Source organism: Eptesicus fuscus, chromosome 5, assembly GCF_027574615.1.
Source record: "Eptesicus fuscus isolate TK198812 chromosome 5, DD_ASM_mEF_20220401, whole genome shotgun sequence".
Lineage (NCBI taxonomy): Eukaryota > Metazoa > Chordata > Mammalia > Chiroptera > Vespertilionidae > Eptesicus > Eptesicus fuscus.
Genome location: NC_072477.1, coordinates 9130352 through 9137329, shown reverse-complemented (window position 1 = coordinate 9137329; position 6978 = coordinate 9130352).

The following is a 6978-nucleotide window of genomic DNA, read 5'->3' as shown; positions in this document are numbered from 1 at the left end:
CCTTTAAAAAAATGTTTTTATTGATTTTAGAGAGAGGCAGGGAGAGGGAGAAAGAGAGAGGGAAACATCAATGTGAGAGAGAAACATTGATCCGTTGCCTCCCGTATACACCCTAACTGGGGATCAAACCTGAAACCTGGGTACGTGCCCTGATCGGGAATTGAATTGGCGACTTCTCAGTGCACGGGAAGCTCAACCAACTGCGCCACACCGGCAGGGCTTGCCTAACCTTTTTATTGTCCCATGAACAGGAATGAAATTTTAAAGTACTGCTTGAAGATAAACTGATATCATTGCAGGAGCAGTATTTTTACCTGCTTCTATTACTAAAATTTCTAAAATGAATACATTTGTTTAGCTTCATTTACTTAAGAAAAACACAAATTTTAAAAAGGACTATGACATAAATCATGAACTCAGAGGAATTTTTAGATCTTTATTGTTTAGAAGCAAAATAAATACAAGTAGACCATCAGGTGAGATATATACATAATTAGGTTAAAAATAAATTTTGTAGTATTTCGTTACAGTGGTATTATAAATGTCAAATGTCATTGCAAACTTTTAAATATTCCTATGAACCAGTAGGTGGTCTCAAACAGAAGTGAGGAAATCAATTTTCTTTTTTTTTTTTAAATATATTTTACTGATTTTTTTACAGAGAGGAAGGGAGAGGGATAGAGAGTTAGAAACATTGATGAGAGGGAAACATCGATCAGCTGCCTCTTGCACACCCGCTACTGGGGATGTGCCCGCAACCAAGGTACATGCCCTTAACCGGAATCGAACCTGGGACCCTTGAGTTTGCAGGCCGATGCTCTATCCACTGAGCCAAACCAGTTATGGCAGGAAATCAATTTTCTAAGGGCCATTTGCCTTTTATTAAAAATTTGAGATATGATGCACATACCATAAAGTTCACTCCTCTAAAGGGTACATTTCATTGGTTTTTTAGTATTTTTACAGCATTGTGCAACCATTACCACTATCTGATTCCAGAATATTTTCATCACCCCCCAAAAAACTTCATACCCATTAGCAGTCAGTTCCCATTCTCCCTTTTCTCCAACCCCCGGCAACCATTAATTTATTTTGTCTCTATGAATGTGCCTGTTCTGGATGTTTTAGAAAAAAAAAAAAAAAATAGAATCAGAAAATATGTGGTTTTTGGTGTCTGACTTCTTTCCCTTAGCATAATATTTTCAAGATGCATTGATGTGGCAGTACACATCAGTATCCTTTTTATGGCTGAAAAGTCTTCTCTTGCGTGGACATACCACATTTTGTTTCTTCATTCATCAATTGATGGACATTTTGGTTGTTTTTTGCTATTATGAATAATGCTGTGAACATTTGCGTGCAAGTTTTTTGTATAAACTTAAGTTTTAAGTTTTCTTGGGTATATACAGGATGGGGCAAAAGGCTTACATATGGAAAATAATACAATAATTAATAAGTAATAATACAAGAATGAACTCTGTTTCATATACTCAGAACTGTAAACCTATTGCCCAACCCTGTATCTGAGAGTAGAAATGCTGGATCATATGGTAACTATATTTAGCCTTTTGAGAAACTGCCAGACTGTTTTTCAAAGTGGCTGCACCATTTTACATTCCCATCAGCAGTGTATGAGAATTCCATTTTCCCCACGTCTGCAATAACACTTGTCATCCACCATCTTTTTTATTTTAGCAATCTTCATGTGTGTGAAGAGGTATCTCATTATGGTTTTGATTTGCATTTCCCTGATGACTAATGATGTTGAACATCTTTCCTGTACTTATTGGCCATTTGTGTATCTTTTATTGAGAAATGTCTATTCAGAACCTTTGCCTATTTTTTAATTGGGTTTTTATCTTTGTGTTCTTGAATTATGAGTTTTTTATACAATCTGGATACTAACTCTTTATTAGATATGTGATTTGCAAATATTTTCTTCCATTCTATGTGTTTATTTTCTTGATAGTGTCATTTGAAGCATAAAAGCTTTTGATTTTGATTAAGTCTCATTTATCTTTTTCCCCCCCTTTGGTTCCATATGCTATTGGTATCATATCTTAGAAATCATTGCTTCATCCAAGGTCACAAAGATTTATGACTGTTTTTCTCTTCTAACATAGTTTTGGCTCTTATATTTAAATCTTTGATCCATCTCAAGTTTATTTTTATATGGGCGTGAAGTAGGGGTCCAATTTTATTCTTTAGCATGTGGATATCCAGTTGTCCCGGGATCATTTGTTGAAAAAACTATTTCTTCATCAAATTTTCTTGCCACCTTTGCTGAAAAGCAGTTGTCCATAAATACATGTGTTTGTTCTTGGACTCTAAATTCTATTTTGTATCTATCTTTATACCATACCACATTATCTTGATTACTGTAGTTTTGTAATCTTGATTATTAAGTTTTAAAATCGACAAGTGTGAGTCCTCCAACCTTGTTCTCTTTCAAGATCATTTTGGCTATTCTGGTTGCCTTGCATTTCCATATGAATTTTAGATCAGCTTATAAATTTCTGCAAAAAAGAGCCATGCGGGTAGGGGGAAGTGGTTGAAATTTACAGCTTAAAATCTTAGAATGTAATGGCTAAGAAGGACTATGGAATTCATATAGTTCAACACATTTATTTTAGTAATAAATGACGGGGCCAGTGGAAGAGAAGGGATTCGCTTGAGAGCCAAATAGCCAGTTAGAGACAGAGTTGGAATTGGAATCCAGCCTTTCATAGTCCATTTATTTAATACTAAATGAATAAATCTAGGATCCTTACAGAATCCAGTCATTCAATACTAATATGCGTTGAACTAAATGAGTTCTACAGTCCCTCTCAGTCATAACATTCTGAGATTTTAAGCTATCAATTTCAGCTTTTTTTCCCCTGCACTGCTTTTTTTTTTTCAATTGCTTAGTTTATGTTCACTTTGCTTAAAATAATATGTTCTATTATCTTGTCTAAGAATGGCACCTGGCAAACCATTACTTAGGACGATAGCATGCTGAAAGATTGATGTCTATTCTGTATGGTGGGAGGAGAAAAGATAAAAGTCACCCTCTACATTGTTTTTTTTTTTTTGTGTGTGTGTGTTTTGGTTTTCTTTGGTTGTAAGGCTCTAGGGTTTTATCACAAGGTTCTTGTCCTTTAAATATTGATGAATAGCCCTAGCTGGTTTTGCTCAGTGGTTAGAGCGTGGCCTGCAGACTGAAGGGTCCCAGGTTCGACTCCAGTCAAGGGCATGTACCTCCTTTGCAGGCTCGATCCCCAGTCTGGGCAAGTGTGGGAGGCAGCCAATCGATGTGTCGTAGCTCTCTTTCTGTCTCTCCCCCCTCCCTTCCACTCTCTCTAAAAGAAAAATTCAATGACAAAAATATCCTTGGGTGAAGATTAACAAAAATTAGTTGCAGTGTGGAATCTAAAAAACAAACATTCATGAGCTGATTACCACTTCAGTCAAAGGATGTACACGGTGGTTAGTGACTCAGTGACTGAGAGGTTGATGGTTGGTTGGTTGGTTTGGGTGGTGGTGGTCCCCCGTGGCCTGACCCCCTTTTTTATCCAGCCGTTCAGTAGCGGTAGAATGAGTGCACGAGTGACGATGCAGCGGAACGAGAGAAGGAGCATTCCGATCTGCCTACCTGGGCAGGGACCCAGGAAAGGTTTTTCCCTTAACCACCTCAATTGTGTTTATGAGAAAAACACCACGAATTACTAAAATAAGTTAAAAACCCGGACTTTGCTGGACGTCAGGGTATCTTTGCTTCTCTCTCCGATCCCTCTCCGCCCCACCATCCCACATACAGCTCTATTTTTTGGTCTTTTCATTTCAGTACCTAGTTCGTTTTAGTTATTGAAGTCAAAATGTGATTTCAAGGTGCGAAATAGCAGTTTGGAGAGTTTACCTCTCTCTTCACCGTAGTGAAAGAGAATCAAAAGTGTATGTGCTGCTTTGGTGAAATTGTTGTTGGACTCCACAGATACTACTCACATTTTGAGTGATAATCTCGAGTGGAGGATATACAAATGACTCATAAGGACTTCCTACATCATTTTTTTGAGAGCTTGTTGATTTTCATGTTCAATATCCAATTTATTGTATGTATTTCCATTTTTTTCTGACACGACTGCTATCCTTTTTAAAAAGGTGCTACTAAACTGTATGTTCAAAGCTAGTGAAGTCCTTCACACTAACCTCTGTGGGAAGTGGTTTGATCCCAGCGGTGCTGCTGTTGTCCTTGTTTCATTTCTTTTCACACTCATTTACCAAGTATATGAGAAAGGTCAATTATTTTTATTTTATTTGAAAAAAATATATATATATTTTTAAACATATTTTATTGATTTTCCACAGAGAGGAAGGGAGAGGGATAGAGAGCCAGAAACATCGATGAGAGAGAAACATCGACCAGCTGCCTCCCGCACACCCCCACCGGGGATGTGCCCGCAACCAATGCACATGCCCCTGACCGGAATCGAACCCGGGACCCCTCAGTCCACAGACCAACGCTCTATCCACTGAGCCAAACCGGCCTCGGCTGAAAAAATATTTTTAATGATAACAGAGAGGAAGGGAGAGGGAGAGAGAGACAGAGACACACACACACACACATCAGTGATGAGAGAGAATCATTGATCGGCTGCCTCCTGCACGCCCCCCACTGGGGATCAAGCCCGCAACCCAGGCATATGCCCTGCCTGGGAATTGAACTGTGACCTCCTGGTTCATAGGTCGATGCTCAACCACTGAGCCACGTTGCCTGGGGCAGGATCTCTCTTTTTTAAGGTTGCATAATACTCGGTTGTATGGATCTACCACATTTTCTTTATCCATTCATTTATTGATGTACATTTGGGTTGCTCCTACCACTTGGCTATTGTGAATCATGCTGTGAGGAACATGGGTGTGCAAATACCTCTTTGAGATCCTGCTTTCAATTCCTTTGGATGTATATCCAGTGGAATTGTTGAGTTTTATGCTAACTCTGTTTTTAATATTTTGAGGAACACCCAACTGTTTTCCATAATGGCTGCACATCCCCATGGTTCGTTGAGCACTTCCACAAGATGCTCCGGGCTCCACCTTGTGTGTTCCCTCCCAGTCCTGGTCCACTTTAGTGGGGAACAGTATTTAGAACCAAGATCTGGGTGCGGGCTGTGCTCATTGCCACTGTGCTGTTGTTGCTACTAGGTCCTCTCCGTGGGCAGCGTGGGAAATATGTACATCTGTGCTTGTTTCCTCACCCATCCATCCATGCACATGACAAGCCACAAGTTCACACTGATCTCCAATTCCTCTTCTGCTCCACAAGCCTTAGTCTGTCTTCCCCCTTTCCGTGTTTTACTTCCTGTATAGTAAAAGACAGGCTCCCATAATCTTCAATATACTCACTTGTTCACTCCTTGTGATTTACCAATCTCATGACCATGGGGTTGGCTGCAAGGACTGAGTTTCCTCCCATTCCTCAGTCCATGGCAGCACTTGCCAACTGAACCCCAGAGCAAGTTAAAGAAGGCACCGCTAGCACAGAGGGCAGTGCCACGAGGGCAGTGTCACGCTAGCACAGAGGGCAGTGCCAGGTAGCTCAGAGGGCAGTGCCACGGTAGCTCAGAGGGCAGTGCCACGGTAGCTCAGATGGCAGTGCCTCGGTAGCTCAGAGGGCAGTGCCACGGTAGCTCAGAGGGCAGTGCCACACTAGCTCAGAGGGCAGTGCCACGAGGGCAGTGTCACGCTAGCTCAGAGGGCAGTGCCACGAGGGCAGTGTCACGCTAGCACAGAGGGCAGTGTCACGCTAGCTCAGAAGGCAATGCCACGCTAGCACAGAGGGCAGTGCCATGCTAGCTCAGAGGGCAGTGCCAGGTAGCTCAGAGGGCAGTGCCATAGTAGCTCAGAGGGCAGTGCCACGCTAGCTCACAGGGCAGTGCCACACTAGCTCAGAGGGCAGTGCCACACTAGCTCAGAGGGCAGTGCCACGGTAGCTCAGAGGGCAGTGCCACACTAGCTCAGAGGGCAGTGCCACACTAGCTCAGAGGGCAGTGCCACGGTAGATGTTTCCTTCCAGGATACATGGCCTATCAGCAGTGAAGAAGAAGAAAAAAAAAACAGATTCCAAAGGCTTCTTTGATTGGGACGGTATAGTCTTTGGGTATTTGTCTTGGTTATGTTGTTACCATATTTTCCTCAGTACTTTCTCCTTTATAGTTGAGGCAGACAAAGTAACCATCGCAGTGGAGTGGGGCTAGTGGAGGAGGGTATAAAAGAAAGGGGAGGAGGGAAACCAGTCTGGAGGGGAGTAGTGGGTGTGGTGGGAGGGTACCGCACAGTTGCGATCGCCTCTAAGCTAAGACACACTCGCAGGTAAAAAATCTCAAGTTCTGTGTTATTTCATAACTGTCCTTGCAGAAAACTTGGCCTGTCAGTTCATTTGGATCAGCCACCCCCTTATGTCTTAAGTTTTAGGAGTGTCAAGACCAAGTTCACTGTATTGAGTGCTGAGGTGTTCACTTATTAAACAGTTATTCTTCAATCCTAACCATTTGTAGTGGGAGGAATAATATCATTTGCCCCTGGACAAATGATTCCTTAGCTCAGGATGGAGTCCAGTTATATAACAAATGTGGGCACCTGAATACTTATTAGAACTTATTCCTACATGTGGGAACACGGGGTCTTTGTGGCCATTATTGGTGTTTTAGAGATTCGGTTCACCTAATGGACTAAATTGCTCAAGTGCTTTCTTTTTACTAAAAAATAACTGAGCCCCTAGCAATAGTAGCTGACACTGAGTATTTTCTGTGTATCGGTTACTGAGCCAAGTACTTGACATGCGTTGTCTCCTTAATCATAATGATCATGGGCAGAGCGGGCCCTGCTGTCACCCATCTTACTGATGAGGATATGGAAGCTTCCCGTCTGTTGTTCGTCCTCCAGGTCTCACGTGATAGGCACTGCAGGGTTCACTGGTTTCAGTATACACTGAGTGGC